We start from the raw sequence: 13,545 nt of genomic DNA on the forward strand, positions 1-13,545 counted from the left end.
AAGTTATGCACAAGATGCTTTCCTGGACAGGGTTTGGGGGTCATAAGGTGCTTGAATTTGTCTGGCACTCGTCCAGTTGTCAAAAGCTGGATAGGAGGGCTTCCCTCGTGGCGCAGTGGTTGAGAGTCCGCCTGCCAATGCAGGGGACACAGGTTCGTGCCCTGGTCCAGGAAGATCCCACATGCCGTGGAGCGGCTGGGCCCATGAGCCATGGCTGCTGAGCCTGCGCGTCCAGAGCCTGTGCTCCGCAATGGGGGAGGCCACAGCAGTGAGAGGCCCGCGTACCACAAAAAAAAAAAAAAAAGCTGGATAGGAGATCAGGGTGGAGTGGAGGGTTAAAAGATCAGAGAGGGTCAGGAGCTAACCAACCAAAACCACTTATAACAACTACACCCCCTACCTCTGAAGAGCTCACCTCACTTGCCTCCACGTCCTCGACTGCCTCACATCTTTGGAAAGGGGGTGGATTTCTGGAGCTGGGGTGAGCAGTCCCTTGGATGACATGGTCTCTGGACAAGGGAAAGGGGCAGGGCTACCAGCAAAACAAAGCCAGTGGAGTTGCCATTTATAGAAATCTGGGTATAGGAACATCTGGGTTTTGCTGGGCATGGTGCATGGTGTGGACGTGTCTAACAACCCTGTGTTGTTGGTCAGGCTGGTCATTTCCTTCAGCTCTTAAAAGTTACTTTAGTTTTGTGTGGCGTATGTTATATGATCTTGCAAATATTCTTGGGTCGTTTCTTACTCTCCTCAGTAATTTCCATTTGATCTACACCTCTCACCAGGTCTGATAACAGGCCGTGTACACAGTCATGTATGCAAAGTGACATACTATAAATATGTTCATGTGTATATTAACACACTATCCGTATGTAAAATAGTAAACACTCAATAAATGGGAGCTTACCTAGATGTTACCCAATAGCAGTACTGCGTAAGCTTTTCCAGAGAATGTGTAAAATATATATCATGCCCTGTTCTGCTTCTTGTGTTCTTCTTGTGGTGTTTACTTAATAATGCATAATTCCATATTAATACATAATATAGCCCTCTTGAACTTTTGAAAATGGGTTCTTATTTATTTGTTTATTTGGGTGTTCATTTGCTTCTGTTTCCAAATCCAAAAGGTATAAAATGACATACTTTGAAAATCGCCCAGCCATCCTGGGCCAACTTGTTTTCTCTGAATCCTTCCACATATGTACCACTAGAGGGAGCCCCACAAGAAAGTTTCTTCGTGTGAGAACTAATCTACCCTCCCTCCCTTTTTAACATAAATGGTAACAACAATTTATCTTGGAGACAATCTATATTAGTACCTAAAGAACATCCTTGTTATTTTACACAGCTACACAATATTTTATGGCATGAATGTATCATACTTATTTAACTAGTTTCCCAGGACATTTAGATTGTTTCAATTTTTAAAATATCCATTTTACTAGGTTAAATAAAAATGTATTCAATTAATTTACATCAATAAATATTTAACAGAAACGATGTGCGTCAAGCTTTATATTAGGCTCTGATTGTAAAAGTTTCAGTAAGATGAAGAAAAAAAGAATTAGTTTTTGGCCGCCCTGTGCTGCAGCTTGTGGGATCTCAGCTTCGCGAATCCCGGCCCCCTGCAGTGGAAGCCCGGAAAGCCAGGGAATTCCCAAGAATGTTCTTGCTTTCTTTGTGGTTTCACTCTTGACCTGTCATGGTGGCTTTGTTTTTGTTTTTGCTATTTAATATCACATTCCTTCAGGCAGTGGGATACTTAGGGGGGTGAATGCAGGCCTTCCCATGTGCCTGGGGTCCTGCCTCTCAACTTGGCAAGACAGGTATATATGTCTGACCCCACCTCTCCCCTGTGCCCAGGCTCCTGCTGGGAGAGGGCAGCACAGAGAGTGGCAATGGTCCCTGGGGGGAGTTGAAGGCAACTAAAAACCAGTCCTGGGGAGGCTGAGAAGTGAGATCAAGCTTGAACCTCGGCTCCAAGCCCTCAGCACATGTTCTATTACCCCATCAGACTTCACTGACAAAACACAAATTGAAAGAAAATTATTAAGAATTTCGAGATAGTGACACAGAGCATCATGGCCCAAACATAGTGTCCCTTCCTAAGCATGGGCCCTGTGTGACTGCCTGTCAAATGCCCATGAACTTCACTGCCTTCTACACAGGTGAAGTTGTTGGCTCAAAGCGCATGGGCAATTGCAGTTTTAATAAATGTTGATAAATTACCCAGCACAAAGTTGTATACTTCGTACAGGTGGACACACTATACCTCTCAGCTTTCTCCTCTGTAAATGGGGGATACTGACACCCACCTCATTAGGGCTGTGAACACAATTACATGAATGACCCATGGGAACTGTGAATGGTACACTTACATTCTGTAAGTGCCGTTATTAGCTCTCATTTGCAGTGATTTTTCTTCTGGAACTCCCTCTAGTGGTATAAATCTCAGGAGGAAATTGATATTTTCTTTTCCACTTTTGTGGTCTTATTTTCATAGTATATGTGTGTTTAAACTGGTCTGTAAAGTCCATGGAGACTCAATGACCGATAGGCTCTAAAATGTCTAATTTATATCTGTTTAGCCCCGTGTTTCATGGGTCTGCAGGAAAAATGAGAACACTGATCTGAATCAAGCTGATGCAGGTACCCAGCAAGTGAGTTCTTGTACCCAAAGGTTTACATTTTATCTATTAACATTTTCCCCCATTTTTGGTGTCTTTTTTGTTATTATTCTGAAATTTTTTCATTTTTCAAAAAGAAAAACATTCAGCTTGTTATGAATCAGGTGAGTCAAACACTTAAGCTTACTTACCCGCGCCCCCCAATAAACAGGAATGAATTTGTGCTGATTTTGAGCAAAATGTTATGAGTTGTCCTATGGAAGAGGCATTAAACTGTTCTGCAGGTCCTCGTGGGGTAGAACAATTAGGTGCAAGTCCTCGAACGTAGATTTCAGTTCAATACAAAGGAGAATCTTCTCTCCATCAGAATCGTCCAGCCCTGGCAGAGACTGAGGGAGCGAGCTTCCCATCCCCTGGACATCCAGCCAACATAGAATGGGAAGTTAGGCTAGGTAACTCTAAGGTTTTTCCCTAGCTATAAGACCCTACGAGAATATACATTTTCCTTTCTCGTCTTTTTTTCCCGCTCCTGCCGCCTCCTTACAATCTCCCCGACGCCTTCACTCTCCACCAACATTCCCTAAGGATCTTGCAGGGGAAGGCCCAGGAGGCGCTCCCAGTCTGCCCCGCAACAGCTGACGTACTCAACTTCCCGCCGATAATTGGTTGCCAGGAGCCCTTGGGGGCGGAGAATAAGGCGGTGACTACACATATTCAGGCAAAAGGGAGGCGCCTGCGGACAGTGCAGTGACATCCAGTTCCAAAGGGCAAACCTTTTCTTGCCCTTTCACTTCAGACCCACCGCCATTGGTTACCTGCCTTCCTCCCCTGTCCGCTTCGTTCCTCTGCTTTTGTCCAGCCTGGATTATGGAGGCGTAAATGTTGCGGGGCGAATAGCTCAGGAGAGGGAGGACCCAGGTGGCCATTTTGGCATCTGGCCCAGTTCCTGAGAGCACCCACCAGTGATGGCCCTTCAGTCACTACACGATTGCTCCGATAGAAGGAAAACACAGTGGTGGCCATTTTGGAGCGGGGCGACTGTCATTTTGGCCATCATCTTAAAGCCTGGCCCCTACAGCACCCCGCCGGCCCCCCAGCAGAGAAAACTATATGGAGAGAGAATTCTGTAGTATGGAAATCTTAAAGCTCTTTCAGGACTCCTTATATCCCTATTCCAGAACATGGCGGACCTGCGTCTCCATATATATATGGATATATATAATATATATAATATGGATATATTTTATATATATATATATATATATATATATATATACACACCTGGATGCTCAGATGTAAATTTCAGCTCCATGCAGCTGATCGATAAACATGTCAGACTCCAGTTTACTGTCCTGTGGGAGGACTTGTTACCTTGGAAAGTAAAGAAACTTCCGTGTCTTTAACTGTATAATGGGGATTATGGGGTTGATGTGAGGATTGAATATAAGGTATGCAAAGTACTTAGGTCTGTGTCTGGCTCTCAAAAACCATAATAACACCTTTTGTGCAGGGCCTGGGCATAGAAAGTCAGACCATGAGGGCAGGACTTTATCTTGTTTTCCCTGTATCCTCCTTGGCTAGAAGAGTGAGGAATACATAATAGAATAAGTTTGTGGAAAGAATGAATGGCAAACTGGAATCTTAACCTTCTGATCTCCAGCCTTTGTATTCTCCTTGCTTTGTAGTCTCCTCCCTTTCAGGCTGTGGGTTCCCCCTTCATGCACCTTCTTGCATTGTAATCCCTCTAGGTCAATATTTACACTCTTACTTGATCTAGATCACACCAACTTGTTAACTCAAAGGTTAGTTTGTTTTTTTGTGTGTGTGGTTGCACTGGGTCTTAGTTGAGACATGCGGGCTCCTTAGTTCTGGTATGCGAACTCTTAGTTGTGGCATGCATGTGGGATCTAGTTCCCTGGCCAGGGATTGAACCCCGGGCCCCTAGCATTGGGAGCACGGAGTCTTAACTACTGCACCACCAGGGAAGTTCCCAGAGGTTAGTATTTTTGACTTTTGACCTTGAATCCTGGATTAAGGGCTTTGTGTGATGAGGAACTTCAGGTGTCTGCTAGCCTGGCGGGAGCTATTTTGAGGGGTAGGGATGACAAATGATAAATGACTTTGGTTGATTTTCAGGGGCCAAAGGTGGTTTAGCCGGAGCCAGCATCTCCTCTCACTTCCCCCTCACCTTTCCCTTCTCTTAATGTTATTCCCCACGGCCACTTCTACTGCTTCCAAGACTCTCACAGGACCCAAGTCTTCCTCTCTGTGTCATCTTCCCTGCTGCTCCAGGAAAGGAAGACATTAGTTTTACCCACACAATCCCATTTCTGTGTATATTTCAGGGGACATTGAGGCTTCTGGAGCCACAGCACCCAGCTGCTCAAGAATCCTTCAAGTGTCAGATGAGAAAACCGATGTCCAGATTTTTTAATCAATCAAGTTGACTCAAACTTAGTCTTTCTTGTTGAATGAGCTTTAGGACAGCCATTTTGACCAACGGGAGCAATTTGATTCTCATTTACCCTTGGTTCTCAGCAGCATTCCAAATGGTTGGTGTTGCCAAGTCATCTGATAAAGGAGGCATGTTAGGTATAGTTTTATCTCAGAAAAAAAAATGTTATAGAGGAGGAAAAAAAACTATTATGTTAATATCTTTGACTAGGATTTTTAATACGCTTCCTGAAACCGTTGATTCAGGTACTGACTTACTAACAAACCACAGAAGTTCAACCAGCTCAGTTAGTCTGGTGATGCTATTCCCTCAAAGAAGGACAAGGATTTTGAAAGGAGATGATAAACTATAAAGGGGACTGAGGCCTTAAAATTAGTGAGAGTGGAGCTGAATGTGGAGACATGTGTGTCTGGAGGTGGGCGGGGTGGGGGGGGTGGGGAATAGTCCTGGGTACAGTGGTTTTGTGTTGGGTATGGCTATACCTCTGGTGTGGCCTTGAGATATGATGGTGATTTCTATTAGCCCAGCACAGCTTTCTGCCTAACTGGGGTTAATCAGGGCTACACACTATTGTATTCAAATCAAGGCTAGGAAACTGCCAGAATTGAGACATTTCCTTTTTATTTCATACACTGTTTGATATAGTTACACAGTGAGCATATGGCCTTTATAATTATGATTTTTTAAAAAGTTACAAAACAAACAAACCTGGAAAGTCTCCTTAGTTGGGAAAAATACTGTTTCTGGAGGGAATCTAAGGTTGCCTTGTAACTAGTGCCATCTAGTGGTCAGGTTAAGTTATTGCTCTGAGGTTGGACACAAAGCTAGCGCTGGGAAGACACTGGGTGGAGTTCAGTCGGGATCTGCCCCAGTGAGAGTACTTAGTGGACGACATACCATAGTCGTTTGACAAAGTTGTACAGAGTTTATACTTACTGAAATATTAATGCATCAATGAACTCACATTTACTCAGGACTTAGAATCGAGAAAAATGGTTGTAGGTGCTCAGCACATGCTAGTCGTGCTTCTATTTGGAGCCATTTCATCCTCCTTCCTGACCACCATCCTGCTCTTTCCACTTTAACCTCCAGTTTACTTTGTGCTTTTCCATCATGGGCCCCTAGAGTTAGAAGCTACATTGTTACCCTCAATCCCTTTAGTAACATGTTGGTAAGAAACTAGCAAACTCAGGGATACTTGCTTGGTACATTCCTGCTATTTAAAAAGTTCCCCACAATAGCTTCAGTTGGGTTGGATTTAGGGAGGGAGACTTCAAAAGGCATTGGTTCTAGGATTTAGGACAGTGAGTACAGAAGGAAGATGAAAGAAGACACCCTGTCTTGCCTGCTGGCTGTTTTACAGCAACCAGGGACAAGAGGGTCACCTGTTCTCCTAAGGTCTACTGGGTCTTGGTCTCCCTCTTCTTTTTATTTGTCCCCTTCTTCTGTCCTACTTGTAATTATCAAGACAGAATGAAAGTTTGCTCCAGATACAGTTGGAAATTCTCCACCTTTGTCCCTATTTCACAGCAAGATCTTGGAATAAGACCAAGAAGGCTGATCTTTGGAAGGGCACTTCCTTAAGAGCAGCAGGAAAGGCAGCAGGACCATCTTCCTGGTAGCATCTTGCTGTACTAGTATAGTGGTCTGACTTGGGCCACCATTAGAGCTGCCATGTGGGTGTAAACTTGTGCATGCACCAGAAATTATACCCGTAATGCCATTAGAGGACTTGTGAGTGGTGGGAGATGAGCAGCGGTCCTGCCAGGCCTAATGCCGGTGAGGGAGCTTCAGTCTGCTAACCATAAGGGCTACTGGGCAGTAAGGGAAGGGTACTGGGAAGCAAGGGAAGGATATGGGCATCCCAGCATTGTGGACAGCAAAACAACAGCACCTGCAAATAAGGCAAGTAAGTAGAGATATTGCTAAAAGGGAACATACAGAAAAACACTGGAGAAGTCTTCTTGGAGAGGGACCCTGCCTGTGTCCCCGCCAAGCTCCCTGCTCTGTGGCAGGGTGAATCTACTCCTAACAGAAATCTTACCCACATAATGATTGCCCTGCCGGTTTTATCCACATTAGCAATGCTGATGTGCAGATAACTCTTAGGGAGACAGACCCCTAGGTGCCTTGGGGATGCTTCCCACAGCTGGTCATCAGGATGAGCAGGGTCTTTAAAGTCAGATAAATGTTCACATCTTGGCTTATTATGTGTGAGACGTTGGGCAAGTTATTACATTTATTTGCGTTTCATTTTCTCCATTTACAAAATGGAAATAAAGATATCTATGTCAGAGAATGTTATAAGGAGCAAGTGAGACAATCCAAGTAAAGTACACAACCCCAAACTGTTTATAATAAATGCTATTGTTATGATCCTGTAACTCACAGAGTGGAAAGACCTAAACGCGTGGAGGGTGTATCACCATTATGGCCTGTGGAATAAAGTACCCATTTCACCAATAACTAGAAGGTCTTTGACAAACAACAAAGACCACCAAGAGGGTAATAGGCTTGGAAAATGGTGTGATAATTCTGTACAGTGGAGTGAATACTGATCTTTGAGTCAGAAGATGTTTTTATTGATTGATCTTTTATCAAACTTCTAACCAAATAGCAGGCACTGTGCAGCTCTTGTAGGAGGGAAAAAGTGGGCACCATAAGTCCCTGCCCTCATGGAGCTTAAGATCTGGTCAGGAAGGCAGATGTTAAGTAAATGATTCCACAATTAAGTTAATTACCAATGAGATACGTGCTTTGAATGATGAATACAGTGTGCCAAGAGAGCACCTAGCAGGATGGGGAGGGGGTTTAGGTTAGTCTGAGGAATTCAGGGAAGGCTTCCTTGAGGAGGTGATATTTAAGCTGTTAATGAAGTGAAGATGGTATGGGGTGGGGAGGTGGAGGAGGAGGAGGGCATCTCCAGGCAGAGGAGACTGGTGTCTCCTGAGTTGAAAGTACTGTATTTGAGCAGCTTAAAAAACGTAATCAGGCCAGCATGGCTGGAGCACCGTGAGTGAGGAGGGAGGACCTGAGACCTGGGTTTTTTGCCCAGCTCTGCTGTTTATTGCCTGTGTGACCTTGGGCAGGTCATTTAAACTTTCTGAGCAGCAGTTTTCTCATGTGACAAATGGAGATATTACCACACTGAAGCAGTTGAAAGGATTAAGAGAGATGTGAGTTCTTTGTAAATTATGCACCAATAAAGGTATTATGTTTCTGTGCTGATCTAAGTGCAATGAATACTGAAAGCATCTGAAGGTGTGGATGAGTCATGTTGGTTTTTAGAGTTTCAGAGTGATGGCTTGGAAGAATAGGGAAGAGTTAAAACTCAGCAGGTGTTTGTTTACTCTAGGTTGCTAAAAGCAGAGCTTGCTTCACAGCTGTTCTAGGCATTGCCTTCTGCTAGGATTTGAATGGTACATATGGTTCTCTGGACCAGGGAAGGACCCACCTGCCCCACTGTAATAGGGTCATGGTTTTCATATAGTGCCTTTATGGAGATCCTCAATGGTGTTTTTTTTTGTTTTTTGTTTTTGCGGTACGCGGGCCTCTTACTGTTGTGGCCTCTCCCGTTGCGAAGCACAGGCTCCAGACGCGCAGGCTCAGCGGCCATGGCTCACGGGCCCAGCCCCTCCGCGGCATGTGGGATTCCTCCCGGACCGGGGCACGAACCCGCGTCCCCTGCATCGGCAGGTGGACTCTCAACCACTGCACCACCAGGGAAGCCCCATCTCAATGGTGTTTTTATGGTATTTCCATAAATAGAATTTCTAGTCTGTATGTATACACACACACACATATAACTGAATCACTGGAAACTAATACAACATTGTAAATCAACTATACTTCAATAAAAATTTAAAAAATAATAAAAAGACATTTCTAGTCTGTTGCCTCAAATGTGTTCATCTGACTCCTAAAAACATCTATTTGTAAAAATTTTCTCATGTTTATACAGTTGTTTCCACACATGCTTTTCTGTAATTCCAAAGTCCGCAATGTTCTGAAAACCAAAAATTTTGTTTCTAACTCATTTGGGTGGCAAAACCTGGCCTGACTTGCATCCATTTTGTGGCAAAGCCAGAGGCGACGCTATTTATAGTCTTTGTTTACTCAACCTAATGTTAATAGCCATGCATTTTACTGCAGAAACATAATTGTGTTTATTATGGGCTTGCGACCTGCATATACATATCAAATAATAAGAGTTTCCAACATTTTGCAGCTTCTAATAGAAAAATCTGGGTGATGTGTCTTTTTACTCTGAGTATTATTTGGTTAGTGTGCTAGCGTGTTTAGCATAAGTGAGAATCAATATAGGGTACATGAATTGGACATATCAGAAGAGACAAATCTGTTGCAGCAAAATAAACAAACAAAAACCCCACCAACCAATTTCATAAATGCATTAAGATGCACGTACTTTTCGAAATGGTATGAATAATTATGTATAGGTACTCATACCTGGTATATACTTAATTATATATATTTAAATAAACATAATACTTGTTTATTTTTAAATCCTTAAAAATCCAGTTGTCTCATAGTTCCAGGAGTAGAAATACACACTAAATTTGTTCGTGAGAATGGAATATTTTCTAAATCTGTTAACCTGACCTCATATACCCTTTAGAAGAGGGACAAACTTACCATTTTCCTTTTTTGTGGCTTAGGTTGACTGAGCATTTCATTACGTTGTGTTCATTCATTATTATAGAAGGGCTTATTTATGGAGAAATTATTTGCAGAGGTAACTCATGGTGTCAACTTTGTAATCTGGTTATTGGCCCTGAGATCCTGTGAGACAGTGCTCCCCGTGACCCCACAGCACCTTGTGGGTAGGGGAGGTAAGCACTTGACCAGGCATTCATAGTGTGGCTTTTTTATTTTATTGAAGTTTTGTGAATTCCAGACCGGGTTCCTCTGTATATGCCTGAGTGAAGTCCAGCATGTAAATAACTTCATGTTTGAATTTTTTTTTTTTCATGTTTGAATTTTAAATCTTCATCCCATACATGTTCTAAACAGCAAGAGCTGTGTACGACAGAAACGCCCCCCCCCCCCCCAAGGTAAGTCTTTCATCCTAATGTAAGAGAGCACCAATATCCTCCCTTCACACAGTTACCACTGCTGCTTTAGATGGAAGACAGAACTGAAATGCAGTTTGACCTTTGATAAAGAATGCCTTGAGGTGGGACTTGGGTGAGAGAAGTGCCTTGAGACTAAGTCTCTGAATGCCTTGGAAAGAATTTGGAAATGGAGTAAAAGACTTGAATTCAAATATTGGCTGTGTTGATTTCGTAGCTAGATGCCCTTTGATTTGCTTCTTAATTTCTCTAAATCACAGTTTACTTGGCTCCAAAATTAAAGCACTAACATCTACTCTGCATGGTTGTGAGAGAATTAACTTGGATACCATCCCCTCACCCCGAAAGCACCTAGTATCTAGCAGATCATCAATAAGTTAAGCTACTTTGGTTAATATGTTTCCAGAGCTTACAAGGTGTTAAGTTCTGGGCTCTTTGCTCTCAGGGTTGGGCAGAAGACAGGAAAGGAAGTGGAAGTATGGGAAATAAAATGAAAAAGGAGATTGGTCATTCTCAGGTAATTCAAGTGGGAACACCACCATCTCTATGAAAAACAGTCAAAAACTGAGAAAAGAGGTGGTTTCTCCAAAGGCACAAAGAATACAGGAGTGATGGCAGAAGGATGGAATCAGGTCCAGGGAATTTTCCGGAGGAGAGGACTTCTGTGCCTGGTGTGGAAGGAGGAAGTGGATTGGCTGTGGGGAGGGTGGGGTTAGGGTACTCAAGCCGTGATTGGGGAAGGACCTCAATAAATGTCCCTGAGGAATATGGACCGGGAAGCTGGGAAGCTATATTGGAAGATAAAAAGTGTGAAAGGAGGAAGTTGCAGCTACTGGTGGAAAAAGGTGAGTGGTTTGTATAGTGAATATAATTGGAGCCTCTCTCCACACCCTCAAATGCCTCTGCCCACTGAATAACAGATATTGGCTAGACTGTTTCAATGTACTTTGGAAGGTTAAAAGAAAACAAAACCCAACTTTAAAAAGAGAAAGGATTATAAGGTAACCCTTGTAAAACATTTGAACAAAAATTGAACAAATATGACCAAAAAAGGTTATCTAATAATTCATGGCCCCAGAGGTAATCACTGCTAACATTTTGATGTATTTTCTTTCAGCTTTTAAACACATATTATATCACAGTTGTACACATTTTGTATTCTGCTTTTTTTCCCCCAAACTCTCATGTTTTCCCATGTAAATGTCATTAGATACTCTTTTGAACATGTTTTTATAACTATTCCTTTGAACAGACTACATTCTAATTTACTGAATCAATAAACACTCTGTGATTTGGACATTAAAGTTGTTTCCTTTCCTGGGTTAGCATCAGGAGTGTGGTGATTAATATTACCAAGATAATTTTCAAGTTCATAGAATCATAGACTCCTCTTTTCCAGGGGGGGAATTCCATCCTTCCATCCTCCTCAATTCAACATAGTAAAGGACTCAGGACTTCAGGGAAGCCAGAGACAAGTTTCCAGAATGAATGACAAGGGAATTCCCTGGTACTCTCAGCATCTAGGGCCCCGGGTTCAATTCCTGGTCAGGGAACAACGATCCCAAAAGTCTTGCATGTGGCAAAAAACAAAACAAAACAAACAAACCAAAACCAAAACCAGAAAACACAAAAACTAGGTGAGGAACTTGTGGGCTCCTGAGAGAATGCCTACTCAGATATTCCCCTACAGAAAGGCCCTGCTGGGACGGGGAAGGGTGTCCTCTGGGCGCTCAACCTTGCCAGGACCATGAAAAAGCACCGAGACCAGAGAGCTGACCTAGCCCATAGACAGGGCACAGAGACAGGAAACTCTTCTTTCTAAAGCAATCTGGGAAAATTCTCATCCATATGATGCTTTTTCTGCTGCCAGTAACTTGACAAATTTTTGATTCTGCCCTGCTGAAAGAATGGCAGGTCACTCAGAGGAGGGGTTGCTATCATTTTCAGTGTTTAGAAATCCTGCCCCACTCTCTTCTTCTCTTCTGCCCATTTTCTAGCTCAGTGGTTCTCAGCCACTCCCTAGGGAACAGTTTGAAGATTCGTGGGCTTTCTTTTTGTAATTACAGTGATGAGGGGGGAACTGTGGGCCCTTATGGGTAGGGTAGGGGAATAAGATACTCTTCAAAGCACAGCCTGAACAAATGAAGAACTGTCCCTCCTCCAGATTCTCAAATGTCCCCTAGGACATTCATGTAGGTGAAAACTTGTGTTTAATTATCGGAGCCTAGAATTTAATACAATTTTAAAAGTGGTTTTAATATACAATGAACTTTCTAGGAATGCAATTACGGTTCTGCGTGAATTCAGGGAAGACTGACTTTGCTATCAAGAGTTGTTCAACATTTCGTTAAGTCACCTCATTGATGGCGACGTGCTGGAGGTAGTTGAGTCACCAACTCAGCACCTGTATCATCCCGCATTTGTAGCAGTTCCAGCCCCGTAATTCTATGGATAAGTGCAAGCATCTGCCTACTTCATGCCTTCAATACTCGTTAAAATACTGTTTATGTTCTTTTACTACAAATTACTTTTTTTCTTATGTCACAGACAGGGAAGCATGTTGATTTTTTTAAAAGTTCTGTGTGTAGGTAGGTTATTTCCTCTATGAGCTTCAATTCAGCACAGTAAAGGAGTCATGACAAAATGTTTCAAGGGTTGAAGGTTGAGAACCTCAGCTCTAATCAGTCTCACAGCATTTGGCTTTTCCCCACCTCCTTCCCAGGACAAGCCAGAAAGAAGCTTTTTGTTTTACCCCATCCTCCAGAAGGCGCCCTCTCTCTCCTCTGGCAGCCCAAACTCATTCCCATGAACAATATACACACGTGCGCGCACGCACATACTCTCTCTCTCACACACACACACACAAACACACACACACACACAGGCACACACCTTCCATCACCAGACAACAGCCTGGAGCCTCCGGAACTGTCAAAAGGCCTGCACTTCCCCCACTGTCTCTAGAGCTCCCAGTTCTTCCTTAGTCAAGAAATATTGATTGCTAGGCCCTGCTGGAGTAGAGATAATGCTGGCTTCTGCCCACTTGGAGGCTCTTTATTTCCTGGTCTTTTTCTTTCTTTCTTTCTTTTTTCCCCTCCTACTTCAATTTCTCTCCTTGATGCTACCCTCTCCATCTTTTGCTTCCAATCCTCTCTCCGCCTTCCCTCCCCGAAGCAGGCGAGTAGCATTGCTGCTGGACCCACGGAGCAGCTCTGGTCTCCAGCTCTGTCTTCTCCACCCAACTCCTGTCGCGCTGAGGCGGCTCCCGGCCTTCACCCCCTCCCCTCCCCGCCCATTCCCTGTCTGACCCTGGCTTCTCCTTTCTCTCCCACCCGTCTCGTTCTCTTCCTGGCCCTCGGCCTCTGCCTCTCTC

The sequence above is a fragment of the Phocoena phocoena genome, chromosome 10, assembly GCF_963924675.1.
Source record: "Phocoena phocoena chromosome 10, mPhoPho1.1, whole genome shotgun sequence".
Lineage (NCBI taxonomy): Eukaryota > Metazoa > Chordata > Mammalia > Artiodactyla > Phocoenidae > Phocoena > Phocoena phocoena.